The sequence below is a fragment of the Lactuca saligna genome, chromosome 8 (assembly GCF_052625555.1).
Source record: "Lactuca saligna cultivar CGN05327 chromosome 8, ASM5262555v1, whole genome shotgun sequence".
In the NCBI taxonomy this organism is placed as follows: Eukaryota; Viridiplantae; Streptophyta; class Magnoliopsida; order Asterales; family Asteraceae; genus Lactuca; species Lactuca saligna.
The window spans coordinates 81,790,018-81,805,862 of NC_136424.1; positions in this window are offsets into that span (position 1 = coordinate 81,790,018).

A 15,845-nucleotide genomic window follows, 5' to 3' on the forward strand; every position below is an offset into this window, starting at 1 on the left:
CTCAACAACAGAAGGAACTTATTCAGTCCCATCATCATTGGAGTCATCACGGGGTTGATCTGAAGGGTTGTAATTAGAATTGCTGGTTGATGGAGTGACTGGTTTCCTTGTTGCCTTCTTAACATTGCACTTTTCTTAATAGGTGTTGCAGCCTTCTCAGACTTCCTCTTCTTCGAAGCAGCAGCCTTAGAGGATGGACCTCCCTGAGTAGCTTTGTTTGGGTTACTGCGTTTACCCCTTATTGCTAGTTTATCAGCATCGTCAAGTGATTGCTGCATCTCCGGAGTATAAACCCTTGACCTAGACGGGGGGAATTTTCTTGTAGGCAGCAATAATTGAGCTTGAAGCAAGAACAAATCCATTCATGGATTCAGGAATTGAACCCACATAGGAAAATCTCGAAGGATCAGCCATGATGATCTTCGTTGTATGAAGCGTGGCAATCAAAGACATTAACGAGTCCGCCATTACATGAACATTAAACTTTTCCATGGCTCAACGAGTGACAATCAACCAAAAACATGCACAAGAAACCTTAGAGTAACATGAAGAAGAGTTTAAACTCTTTACCAGTTGTGACCACATGATAGAACCAAAATCCAGATTCATACGAGTGTAAAGGCCATAGAATAAAACCAGAAAATCTTTGCTAGACCCGTCAGAACTTGCAACTCTTTTAGCGAAACTTTGGACAAGAAGAGTAAAAATACCATTCCATTGAGGAGGAAGGCATGGCTTTTTGAACTTGGTGATTGTGGTCAAAATATCCGTGTAGCCAAGATCATAGAACATCGAGGAAAGAGGTGACAGAGTAATCGAATCAGGGGTCGCCATTGTTTCTTCATAAGGAAGCCCTAACAGAGAAGAAAACCTGACCTTAGACAAAAAGGTCTTGTGATTAAATATCTCGAAGAAAATCCTCTCTTATTTCTTTTCGTACATTGCAGTAGTGTAGACTTGAGCTAGTAGGGACATTGGCAATGTTTCAGCTTTCGTCAATGCCATGACGAGTGGTGAATATTTAAGGCATTCAACCACCTGGAGCATGTAGGCATCATAGAGATGAGGATCAAGATCGATAATGAGATTCTGATTGGGCTTAATCGTCAGTAGTGTGGAGGAAACTGTTTGATCTTGAACTGATGAAGAATCTGCCATTGTTGGTTCACAAGAAGATGATGAACAGTAGAGAAAGATAAATCGCCAGTATACTCTGAGAGAATTTGGAAGTGGTAAAGATACCCCTTGAAGACAATAAACCTTTTATACCGTTTCCTGGAGAGAGAAAAATCTGGGATAATGATGACTGACTCTCTGAAATGTCGCCATAAAAAGCGGTGATTGACAACAGTTCCCCAAAAAGCTGTCAGGCGGCGTGAGTGATTTTTGATGTTTCAAATTCATGCGCTCAAATTTTACCCCATGAATAGGATTAAATTCTTATCCAGTTACTGCCTCACCAATTAGGAATTCTTTTCAAATTCGTTGATGACTCATCACTTCACTTCAGCTTTGTAGCTGTAGTGCTCGGTCTGTAAAAGAGTGCAAAAGTACAGCATATGAAACCAAATTAGAGATCCGGAAAATTGCCATTAGAAAACCGAACTAGACTTTGGAAAATCACGTGGCTTCTCGTGCAAGTTTGCCAAAAGAAAAGAAATAAAACAAAGTGTGTTTGAGATGTGAGTGATGTCTTATCAAGACACGAAGCAGAAGACTCCGGGCACAAATCTCTTCCTTCAAAGTAAAGAGAGACTTGAAGTGCTTGTGTGGTACCCCGATAAAATACGATCAAATGTTTGACAAGAAACGTTGAAAGGCTTCTTTTAGAGTATGGATTTACAGGGTAGGTTACCTTCAACCAAACTTCGATACTCAAAATAAGACCAAAAGTTAGGCGAAGTACTTGTGAGACCAATGTGGTCTGTTGAACAAGGAGGTAGGAAAAAGTTTGAGGGGACAAGACATTAGTTTTAAATCTCAAAAACAAAAACGAAACTGGATCTTTTGGGAAGAAATGTCTTGGTGTTGAACAATTTCATAAAGATCACTCAAAAATAAAATGAGATTTCGTAGGGTAACAAGTAAGAGCTTGAATAGTAAATATTCACCATCAATTCATTGTTGGTGATGGATTTTGGGTCTCACTTAGCACGTGGTGTACGTATCTAAGATCATAAACACAGATTTTATGTATCCATAAACCTTAGTGATAATGCTGAGAGTCTCAAGGGTTACGTTGGTGGAACGAAACGTAATGGAGAAAGTATAGAAAGTGGTTAAAGAACCTAAAGTACCTCTGCTATATAAGTATGACAAAGAAGAACACTCTTGACTCATATAAGAAGAGTAAGGTAGCTCATGACTTGAGTGAATTTAGCAGCCTAATTGGGAAGAAACGATTAGTATGGATCGAATCATTAAGGCTTCACTCAGAGTCTTGGAGGCTTCGGTCTACATGCAGTAGCATGCGTCTAGGGACACCTCACTAGTTCAAGGATAAGAATATTATACATGATCTCGTTCCACTGCATGTACCATCGTTGTTCCTAAGACCTAGGAAAGAAATAAACCACACGAAATACAAGAAGAAAATATTTTTGGATTTTTATTATTTCTGAAAAAGAAAATAAAATATTTTTCTATTTTTGGAATTTCTGAAAAAAAAATGAAACCAGAAATAAAATATTTTTGTATTTTTGGAATTTATGAAAAAGAATAAAAACAGAAATAAAATATTTTGTATTTTTGGTATTTCTAAAAAAAATAAAAACAGAAAATAAAAATAAAAGAGAAATAGAGGCAAGCAAAAATATTAATCAATACTTACAATATATACAACCGAAACCTAACCTTAGAAAAGATGAAGCGAAATAGACTGAGTGTTCGGTTCATTTCAATTCCCTAAAATTCCAGAGTCGAAATAGACCGAGCGTTCGATTCATTTCAGTGCCTAAAAATTCCGGAACCGAAATAGATCGAGCCAATGCTCTATTTTGCTTGTTTAATTTTTAGAGAGATGTAAGGGGTTTTGGTACCGACTTTGCTTCCATCATTCCCAAGCCTTGTAGTATTCTATTAAAACTTGCTTCTGGTAAGGCCTTAGTAAAGATGTCATCCAATTAATCAGAGGACCGAACGAAGTGAACTTCCACATTGCCATCTTCAACGTGGTCCTTGATGAAATGATATCTTAGTTCAATATGTTTAGTCTTTGAGTGTTGCACTGGATTGTGACAAATCCTTATCGCACTTTCTGAGTCACAGTAGAGAGGAATCTTCTTCATACTCAGGCCGTACTCTCTAAGCTGGCTTTGTATCCAAATGAATTGTGACGTACAGGATGCTGCTGCGATGTACTCAGCTTCGGCTGTTGAAAGAGACACACATGTTTGCTTCTTGGACCGCCAACTAACAAGTTTACCATCCAAAAATTGGCATCCTCCAGTGGTACTCTTTCGGTCTAGTCCACATCCTCCGAGATCAGCATTTGAGAAAGCTTGGACAAAGAACCCTGACTTGGCTGGGTACCATAGACCGAGAGAGGAGGTTCGCTTCAAGTATCGAAAGATATTTTTCACAGCCAATAGGTGAGGTTCGCGTAGATTAGCTTGAAACCTAGCACAATAGCAAACAAAAAACATTATGTCTGGTTGACTTGCTGTTAGATACATTAGACACCCTATCATCTGACGATAAAGGGTCATGTTAGCAGCCGGTTTGTCCAAAGAAGGTGTCAACTTCGTGCCAAACGCCATAGGAATGTTTACTTTAGAATCTCCCATCATTCCAAACTTGGCAAGCAAGATTTTTGTGTAGGTCTCTTGATTAATGAAAATGCCTTCAACTCCCTGTCTAACAATCAAGCCAAGGAAAATGTTAATATTACCCATTGAGCTCATTTCAAATTTAGTGTCCATCAGATTCCTAAACTCGTTTGTTAAGTCAGGATTTGTGGAACCGAAGATGATATCATCAACGTAAATTTGAACGATCATAAGATGGTTACCCTCTTTCTTATGAAAGAAGGTTGGGTCAACCGAACCTTGTTTAAATTTTGACATTTTGAGAAATCTAGTTAGAGTTTCATACCATGCCCTTGGTGCTTGCTTGAGACCATAGACAACCTTGTCTAGAATTTAGCAGTGATCTGGATACTTCTCGTTCATGAAACCCAGTGGTTGCTCTACATACACCATATTTTCCAGTTCTCCATTTAAGAAGGCACACTTCACATCCATTTGGTATAGTTCAAAGTTCTTCTGTGCAACATAGGCGAGAAAAATACGAACCGATTTAAGCCTTGTTACTGGAGCGAAGGTCTCTTCATAATCTATGCCTTCTTCTTGACAATAACCTAACACAACCAACCTTGCCTTGTTGCGAATCACATTTCCTTCCTTATCCATCTTGTTCCTAAAAACCCACTTTAGTCCAACCATAGAATCATCCTTTGGCGTTGGAATTAGTCTCCACACTTTGTTTCATTCAAACTCATTGAGTTCGTTCTCCATCGCCTGTACCCAATTAGAATGATCAAGTGCAGTGTTGATTGTTTTTGGTTCAACCTTTTAGACAAACGAATTGAACATACAAAATTCCACTTTCAAGAATAGTGCACTTTGTTTCACTTTCAGTTGTGATCGTGTGAGTACCCTTTCTGTTGAATCACCAATAATTTGTGTTTGTGGATGATCTTTCGTCCATTTGGTGAGAGGAGGGTAATCAGGATCATATGAGGGATCCAGTTCAACATTCATTTCTTCTTTGAATTCTGACTGAGTTTCATCATCGTATGTATTTGTATTCTCCCCCTCGAATGATGATCCTTCTTCAGCTTCAGGCTCATAATTCTCCTTTTGGACTTGACTTTCAAATCGAATCTCCCCCTGGAATGGTGAATCTTGGTTATTTGGAGAAGATGAACCCTCCCCCTGAACATAAGAACTAATTATTGGAGGTTTGCTTGAGTCAGGCTGTTCGGTTGCTATTGGTTGTTCATCTGCCATTTTCTTTGCTGCCTCATCGATTATCTTCTTCAGGTTGTCAACCTTTTTGTTTGCAGCTTGGGATTCAGAGTGAATAGCATTTTCTGGTTCATCAAATAGCAACATGTGTTGCTCAAAGAGATTTGAAATTGGTATTGTAACTTGACCAGATCTTGGAAATATTTCCTCCACAGAACATTCGATTGTCGTTAGTTTCTTGACGTAGTTGTCATCGAAGGTGACATAATAGGTCTCTTTAATTTTCTTTGAATGCTTGTTCAGAACCCTATATGCTTTGGAGGTTAAAGAATAACCCAGGAAAATCCCTTCATCTGCATTAACATGAAACTTGTTTCGGTTCTCCTTTGAATTGAAGATAAAGCATCTTGAACCGAACACATGGACAAACTTTACATTAGGCTTTTGGTTGTTCAATATCTCATATGGAGTGATGGAGAATCATTTGTTGAGATAAGATCGGTTCTGCATGTAGCAAGCAGAAGCAATGGCATCAGTCCAGAAATATAGAGGTAGAGAAGCGAAGCAAAGCATGGTTCGAGCGGCTTCACAAAAAGATTGATTTTGCCTCTCGACAATTCCAATTTGTTTTGGAGTATATAGAGCCGAAAAGTTGTGAGTGGTCCCTTTTTCTACAAGAAAATCTTCAAAGTCTTTGTTTTTAAACTCAAAGTCGTTGTCGCTTATGATATTTCAAACTACCTTTCATAGTTGAACTTCCACCTGCTTGATAAAGAGTTTAAGCTTGGGAGTGGCTTCAGATTTCTGTCTCAAAAAGAACACCCAGGTAAACCGAGAGAAGTCATCAACTATTACAAGTATATACTTGTTACCATCAATGCTTTCGATTGAGGATGGACCACATAGATCAATATGAAGTAATTCTAGTGGTTCAATAATTTTTGTATTGACTCGAGAAGGATGACTTTGTCGACTTTGTTTTTCCATTTCACACGCAGCACACAAGTGTTCTTTATCGAACTTCAAAACAAGAAGACCTCGAACATGATCCCCAAGCACTAGCTTGTTGATGTCTTTGAAATTTAGATGGGAGAGTCTTCGATGTCAAAGCCAACTTTTGTTTGAGTGAGCTTTCATTAGCAAGCAAACATTTGGTTTTCCTCGTATGGGATTGAGATTCAGAGGGTACATCTCTCATTTTCACTTCGATTTCAGCAGAATATTGTTCTTCTTCTTTTCAATAATCTCTGAGCCATCGTCATCGAACGAAACTTTTAACCCCGTGCCAACCACCAATTGATAAACACTAATAAGGTTGTGTTGTAAACCTTCAACATATGTCACTTTTCGTATCGAGAAATCACCATTGGTGATCATACCATAATCTTTGATCATGCCAAAAGAGTTATTACCATACTTGACACTTCCACCATCTAGAAGGGACCGAAATTCCCTCAGCTCTTCCTTCTTCCTCTCATGTGATGCGAGCAACCACTGTCTATGTACCATTCATCGTTGAACTGCTCGTCATACATAACCTGCAAAAATTAGGCAGATTTAATAACCCAAAGTTTCTTGGGTCCTTGTGTGCCTTTTACATGATAGGGAATTGTAAGAGAAACATCAACTAAAATGGTTCTTTTTATTAATGTTTTTTCATCTGTTCTTTTTATGGTGAAAACTTTGATTTTATTAGATTTGAGTATTTTAGGTTCAACTTTTGGATCTGTGAATTTGATGTTGGCAGACTTTCAGTTCTCTACTTTGGGTGTAAACGTCGTCTTCTGTTTATTCTCATGAAAGATCTTTCCTTTTCCCTTTCTATCATTCATTGAGTGGGAGTGAAAATGAAAAAGGTGAGACTTAGGACTAGAGTCAAACTTTTGATCATGGCTCTTACTTGGTTGAGAGCTAAAACTACTTTCCCTTCGGTTCCTCTTATTGGTTTATCTAGGACCGAAAGCATCCTTTTGGTTGCTATGCATTTGTAGACCGGAATTCTATTTTCAGTTGTCTTGATTTTGAGGACTGAAACTATTCATTCAGTTGTCTTGACTTTGAGGACCGAAACTCTTCTTTTGGTTGTCTAGATTTTGAGGACCGAAACTCTTCTTTCGGTTGTCTAGATTGTGCTGAACATGAGAAGCTGAGTTTGCTTTTGCTTCTTCCTTTGATATAAAAGCCTTTTCATATCGAACGTAATTAGGTTTTTGAGACCGCAAAAACTGTTTTCTTTCATTGAGATTATTCTTGTATCTCAAATTTCGTTGATGCTTTCTCTCCAACACCTATTTTGGAGTTTTGTGGATGTTGGCCTTTTGCTTTGGTCTTGGAGCATGAGTTTCGCTCTTTAGTGAAGAGGTTTCGCTTGATGCCCTGACCAGTTTGTCTGAAGTATTTTTGGTACCACTTGTTCTTGGCACATCGAGTCGTGTAGGTTCGTTGAGTGGTTCTGCCACATACCTATCTTTTACCCTCCATGATGTTTTGTTAGATAGACCTTCTGTTTCATCGGCATTATCAATCGGTGCTGACCAGAATAACTCATCACAGCCATCAGCATTATCTTCCTCTACTAACGTTGTCAGTTCGGCTGTGTGTTTCTGAGTGACTCCCTTAACTGTATAAACTTGATTAGGATTTGTTTAGACCTTTTGATATACCACAGCCTTTTTCTTGAGGACTTTAGTCTTGTTTTTGGATAAACGAGCGAACTCAATAGAATTTTCTGAAATAAGATTTTTGTGGGATTCGGGTTAGCTCTTGACAAATTCATAGCAATCCACCTCATCTTCTACAGATATTTCACTCAAATCATCATCCTCATTGAATTCAGAAGCGTTTTCAACATCGATTTTGTTTTCTGAACTCAATTTGGTATTCAAAGAGTCAAATTTTTGTATAGTTTCGGTTTTGATTTTTAGTTTGTCATTTTCATCTAACAAATTTTTCAGCATGTCCTTATGTTCTTTTGACTTTATGAAGGACTCTATTTTGTCAAAACCAATTTTTTAAGTGGGAGATATATCATTAGAAGAAACAATGTTTTCACAGTTATATGCATCGACATCGATTTCATCCTCCTTTAACTCAAGGAAGGGTAAAATCATACGATGTATCTTCTTTCCTATGTCACAGTCAAGATGCAATTGAGTAATGTTGGAATATAATCGTTTAGCAATTAAACAAAAAGCATTCCGCTGTTTTAAAAGCTTTAAATTACCTCTTTGCAAATAAATTGTTCCATCCATAGATCTAATCAACTCCTTCTCCTTTTGCTCAATTCACATACGCCTCTCCTCACTCTTCGACGATATCCTGCTGATTTGATTAGTTAGGTTAGAGTTTATAATGCGAGTTTGAGTTAAACTACCACTTATACTGGAAAATTTAGATTTTAATCCATTAAGTTCTTTCTCGTAGTTTGTGATGGGGATATGCATAGAAACAAGAATAGATTGTACCTTCTTGATCAACTCATCGCATTCGTTGATCTAGTCACTGACAGGTTTCGCTGCAAAACACATATCTTCTCGCTCTTTTGCTTCATTTGGACCCCCATCAGTGGTATAGCCTCTAATTTGTGACACCCCACAGGTCACCATTAGGCATTTTTCTGCAACATTCTTTTCTTTCACCAGCAAAGCCCTGCCATGAGTAGGCTTCCTCACTTCTTTATCTTCAGAGTCTGTAGACCAAACTTCAACACCTCCGAACTCATCATCAACATTATTTCCCTACACAAATAGAGCATTCATAGTGTTATTAGATCCAACTTTCTTTTTCTTGATTTCCTCCAATCGTCGTAGGAGGTTTGCTTCCTCGTCTTCATCGTCATTCTTTTCTGATGTCTTTCTCAACATACAATCTTTAGCAAAGTGATTCTTGCCTCCACAGTAGTGACAATTAAAACCTGAGTCACCACCAAATTTTGCTTCCTTCTTTGGTTCTTCGGACTGAGAGACACTTTTTGGTTCCTCCTTCACTTTCTCTGCATTGTAGCTTCCATGCTAGTTTCGATTCTTATTAGCTGGGAGCCTTCTTCTGATGAACTTCTTGGGATTTGACACCATCAAAGCATAATCTTCACTTGTTAGATCATATTCAGAAACATCTAAATCTTCTTCTTCTTCAGCAGCATTCTTTCCTTTGGAGATTAGAGCTAATGACCCCATCCCAGAAACCACATTCGTTTCTTTGGTCACTGCACTCTCATGTGACTTTAATATTCCTACCAGTTTTGCCAGAGAATAAGCCTTGAATTTTTCGTGTGCCTTCACAATAGACAACACAACCATCCATTCGGGTCTAAGTCCATTCATGAATATGAACTTCTGTTCAATGACTTTCCTTTCAATCCCATGCTTTATCATCTTACTAAGAAGATGATTAAATCAATTGAAGGCTTAAATAAGCTTCTCTTTAGGCTTTTGCTTAAAGTCACCGAATTCTGAGAGCAACAAAGTTTGGATGGAATACTCAAGATCTTCATCTGTAGAATACAGTTCCTTTAGCATGTCCCATATTTGTTTCGCCATTGTGCATGAGCTTACCAATCAAAAGGTATCTGACTGTAAGGCGAACCTTATCATCCTTAAGGATTTGATGTTGCACTAAAATTTTTCCTTCTCATCTTGGGGTATATCTTTTACATCATTAACGAGTTGATTACTCTCCTTTTGGGTTTTAACAATTCTTGAAGTACTTGAGTGAGCGAATGGACCTACAGTAATCACCTCCCAGATCAAGTATCCATTGTCTTCTGAACCAATCACGTAGTCTTCAAAATGATGCGTCCAGACCTCATAGTATTGAGTGTATAATATAGGAATCCTTATTGTCGATCCTTTACTATTGGAGATATTGATTGGGTTTATCTGAGAGTCTTTCATGGACATGATGATGTTTGTTCAAAAAACTGTTTAAGATCAGACTTGTAAATAACGTTAGGGTAAGATCAATAATTAAAGAACAATGTCAATAGCTGATGACAACTCTAATAATATCAATCAAAGCGGAAAAACCCTTAGATCTTCTTTAACAGAAGAGATGTGTACGAATTGCACAGTCTCCTACTCTGATACCAATTGATGAGTTAAAAACTCTTAGATCGATGAGATCTTCAACAGGTTAAACAATAAATCAAACAAATAAATACTGAGAACACAGGATAGAATCAAAATATAGCTTAATGATTCAAGAATAGTCACGTCTCAGCAGAGCTTGACGAAGAACTTCCACTGTAGAGGCGTACTAGGGTTTGTAGTACAATAATCAAAATAATAAATGAAAGCGATAATTACAAAGGATACATGCATGCACCTTTAAATACTAAAACCCTAAACAAAATAAACACGGTAGGGCAGGCCCAAACCGGAACTTAAAATAAACATAAAAATTAAGCCCAATGATGCAACAGACATGAACCCAACAAATCGTATATGGGAGGAGGTGTCGAACTCCCATCTGTTGGGGAGAGGTAGGGCAGATAGTGATGGGAAACACTAAGATAGTGCTCAAGGGAATAGAGCAGATCTAGCATATCAGACAGAGGTCACTGACAACCCAGAGTCTTCAATTCAGAAGAGTTATGCAGACTGGCACCTTTCAGAGCTAGATTTTCAGGTCGGAGATTTTGTCCTCCTGAAGGTAACCCCATGGAAAGGGGTGATCATATTCACGAAACGAGGCAAGTTAGGCTTGCTCGAGTGGGGAAGGTGGCTTATCGGTTAACACTTTCCACGAATCCCAGCTGAAGAAGTGTGTAGCCGATAAGACCGAAGTGATCCCTTTATAGGACATTCAGGTTGATGAGCACCTGAACTACATTGAAAGGCTGATAGTGATCCTCGATAGCAAGGTGAAGGTTTTGAGGAATAAAGAAGTGCCCTTGGTTCAGGTTCAGTGGTAGTATCAGCAGGGATCCGAGTGGACTTGGGAGTCGGAGTCCGACATGTAAGAGCTGTACCCCGAGTAGTTTCCAGAGGATGACTTTGAGGGCGAAGTCTAATTCTAGTGGGGGAGAATTTTAACACCCGAGTCCCAGGTACATTACTTAATTAATTTCATTCATTTTGGTAGGGAAACTCGACGAGTTGGGAGTACCAACTCGCTGAGTAGAGAGTGTAATGACCGTGGGATTTTAAAGTCTACACGACGAGTCGGAGGACCCCGATTCGACGAGTAGGAGTTGGGTAAGAAAACCTTAATTTTTTTAGGGTTTGTGTCCTGTTTAATGGACCTTAAGCCCTAATTTCCACTTCACTTATTATCCTAACGCCACACCCCGAAAACCAAAGGCGGAAACGTCTCCGGGGTGGACTACCACGTTGTGTATCAAATCCAATGTACATAGTAATCACAGTAAACAAACATTACATTACATATATATGAAAGTTTACATTTGTTTCAAAAGTAAAGTTATACAAGATATACATATGCATCATATTAACAAAAGTTGAGACGAGTCTTCCACGCACTCCGTCTTCATCAAAAGAGATCACCGGGTACCTGTCTAACTTGGACCTGAGAATACAAGCGGTTTGAAAATCAGCATAAAGCTGGTGAGTTCATAAGCGGTTTTGTTTTATGAAAATGTATCGATTTCCTTTAGTTTCCGAAAAGATATGTTATCCAAGAAAATCACATATTTTCTTATGTAAAGTTGGTTAAGTTATCATTGGTTACCAATTCGGTTATGTATTGTATTCTACCCCAGGAAAATCCCATATTTTCATAATTATAAGATCGGTTGTGTAACACAAAGTATAGTTTAACATCCAAAACTATATAATGAAAATCTTGGGATCACTATCCCGAAAGACATATAAGATAGTTTGACACATCTGAAAGTACAGGTTTAAGAATCATGGGACTATCATCCCGGACTAAACACTAGATAAGTTAATGTATATATGTAAATATAGATTGAAACCATGGGATCACTATCCCGAATAAGATACAGATTTAGAAAACCATGGGATCACTATCCCGTATAAGATATAGTTAAAGACACAAAACCTTGGGATCATTATCCCGTATAAGATATAGATTTAGAAAGCCATGGGATCATTATCCCGTATAAGTTATAGATACGAAACCATGGGATCACTATCCCGTATAAATTATAGTTAATGACCATGGGGAAAGACATCCCGTACAAGTTATAAAGTAGTTAGATTGATACCATGGGATCACTATCCCGAAAGAGATATATGAATAAACCATGGGATCACTATCCCGTATAGGACATCGATATAAAATAGTTTGATAATACCATGGGATCACTATCCCGAAAGAGATCTAGAAACAATATCATGGGATCATAATCCCGAAAGAGATATAAAATATAGATGCAAAACCATGGGATCACTATCCCGAACGAAATATAGATTCTAAACCCAAACTGTGAATAAGTTGGTATTAATACATGTTGTGAGTCGGGTAACCATACTAATACGACAACGTGACCTCCTTGACGTTTGTCAGACGTCGAAACGATATCCAGAAATTTGTCACCCCAGGCGTGCCCGCCTAACTGTAGCTAGCAGTTAAGGTGTGGGATTGTCAGTCCCGAATAGATCTATTCACAAATTCCGCGCTCTCCCTCCAGGAGACTCTGGTTACACTTCCGGGGAGGATTTACTGATCATCCATAAAGGGTAGTGACTATCTCAGAAACCAGTACTAAACTATTCACATGGTTCTCATAAGATATCGACATACAGTAAGTAATGAAACATAGTACAGTAACTATAGATACATACATGAAATTATCTGACAATACATTCAAATGATACGGAGATAAACTAAAACAAACATAGTTTATCTAATAACTTGATATAGATATCAGTATACGATAGAAAGAACAGAAAAGACCCCCAAATTATTCCCATAATAATTTGATTAGTTTGATTGTTTCCTTAACTAAAATCCATTTAGTTGAAATCGAATAGTCATTCCTTATGCTCAGCATAATACATAAGGAGTAAAAGAGTTTATAAGTTTGTCAGATATTGTTTGAAACATATCAATGTTGTGATTGGAAAACAGTTATAGTTTGCTTGTATCCCCCCCCCCCCTGAAAACATTGAAAACAGTGAAAAAGTCGTAGGGGTATGAACTCATCGGACGAGATACGAGACGGTTTGGATGCTAAGAGTTGATCCGGAACTTGTAAACACACGAGGTTCCTAATTATCATGTAAAGATACACATTTGTATCTAATTAGGACTTAGTTTATTCATATGATAGGGACACTTGCTTCAAGTCGCGATAACACTCCGATACAAGTGTTTGGAGTGACTCGGGTGGCGTTTAGGGACATGAGTGGCACAAGGGACTTGGGAAATGAGTTGGGACATCAAAGGAACACTCCCCTTATGGGATTTTACGGCCTAAACACCCATCCCCATGAGTTAACGGCCGTAAACTCATGATGGGTGGTTTATGGTGCAAATTTGACTTCCAACACTTAGGGGATAATTTCTAGACTTGGTTTAAGGACTTGGAATGATTACTAAACATCAAATAGATCCCTTTTATGGGAGTTTACGGCCTAGCTTAGCTCCATGGCCGTAAACCCCTATTTTTCCAAGAAAATGATGTTAAATGGTGCTAGAACAAATCACATGTGATTGGTAGAATTAATCCAAGGCCTAACATGAGTTTGCAAGGGACTTTTGGGGTGTTTGTGGAGTTTATGGCCCATGAAACCCCCTTCATGGCCGTAAACTCTAATACATGGTGCTCCAAGGTGTTTCAAGGTCTAGAACTTGCATGAAAGGACTTCTAAAATTCATCTAAGGGCCTTAGGGGTGTTTAGTTTGCATTCTAACACCAAAAATATTGGAGTTTACGGCCCAAGAACAAGCCTTGGCTGTAAACTCTTAGAAATCCCACAAATGATGTGTTTTAGGCCCCTAAAGTATTTTTGGTTGGTCCCTTGATTTATTCCAAGGCTTTTGGTGGTGTTGGATGGCTTTTTAACACCTTAGAATTGGATTTATGTCAAGTTTTGGGGAGTTTATGGCCCAAGAACTCTCCTTGGCCGTAAACTCTTCTAAATCCCCCAAAATTCATGTTTCAAGTGTCCAAATGCTAGAATCAAGGTCCTATAATTCATATCTAAGCCATAGAAGTGATTTGGAAGGGTTTAAGGGCATGAAAACCCTAATTATATGAGTTTACGGCCCAAGAATGATCCTTGGCCGTAAACTCCTTCAAATATCACAAAAATTATGTTTTACATGTTTAGAGTCCATATCTTGAAGTCCCATAGCCATAACTAAAGTCCAAACTAGTCAATGAGGGGTTTAAGGGCTCAAAACCCATCATTTTTGGTGTTTACGGCCTAAGCACCTTCTTAGGCCGTAAAATCATATATATTGTCCAATTTCATGATTAAGTGTCTAGTTTGGAAGCTAGACATGCTATAGATTAAGGCTAGGAAGGTACCTTAAGGATTTGAAGCCTTAAAATTGAGTTTTGGACACTTAATCTTTGGATTTTGGAGAGAGGTTAGAGAGAGAGAGTAGTGAGAGAAGGAAAAGCTTCAAATGAAGGCTGAAACATGTTTATATAGTTCCTGAAATTTGCACGCGGTGGAATTCTACCCAATACCGACGCTAAATGCGGCTTTTGGTCGCATCCGATTGAGTTTCCGTCACCCAACGGGAACATTTTTAAAACTTATGAAATAAATGTTTTTGGGCTAATAACATAAGTTCCTGAGTGATTTAGACACTCATTAGAAATAAAATAAACATATAAGTTTATACTATTAACTCCAAAGAGAAAACGGAACGAATCCGATAACGGCGACTTTCCGGGTAGAACGGGTTTTGGCGACGAACAAATTTCGGGTTGTTACATTATCCCCCCGTTAGAGAGAATTTCATCCCGAAATTCAAAGAATAGGATATAGATCATGAGTTTGAAATGAAACTCGAATGGATTCGATATTTTGGATCATCACTTTCTCAAGTGGAATCGGGTCTCTACGAAGATTTCGAAACATACGATGTGGAATTAAACTTTAGACGTTCGAATGAAATTCCCGGAAACTCTTCGGGACAGACATTTAGTAGAAAGAGCTACTAACTTCTCATTTCCAAATGATCACAGAAACGAGGAACGTGGTAATTCGTACCAGGAAAACTCTTGGGTTTTAAAGCATGACACAATACGAAAGTTGATGTCGTAGATCATGAGAGTTAGGTCGAGGAAAAAGATATAGACAGGCGACCCTCTCGAAACCAAGATAACAACATGAATGAGACTCCGTCATTCCATGTTAAACGTAGCATCAAAGTATTTTCGTGAAGGATTTCCCATTTAACCGAATAGAACAGACTAGTCCTCTGGACCGAGGATTCAATCTATAGGCGCGAAGTTAACGTTCTCAATCTCATTGGTTAGTCATCTCGATGATGCACATCTCGATCACATACGAGGAATTGAGCTTAGAAAACGTTCGAATTGATAGATAACAGGTTTCCCTCCAAACACTGGAATTGAAAAGAGTTGCAGGTATAAGAGTTATCAAAGAGAAGTATACCTGCGGCGACAGAAGGATCAGTGGTGGTAGTTGCCTTGGGGCAATTCCTTTTGAAGTGCCCTGCTTCACCACAATTGTAGCAGGCTGGACTGATTCCTGCTCCCGATGATTGGTTTGTTGACTTGACCGGTTTTCTGCAGGTTCAAGATAGATGGACCTTCTTGCCACAGTTGTCGCAGATCCTTTCGCGACATGGACCAGGGATGCGGTGATGGTAGTTGCACTTACCACACCAAGGAAGACTGCCAGTGTATCCACTAGTGGGAGTTTGGGCTATAGATCCAACAGCTGAGACAGCAATAGGGTTAGTAGCAACATG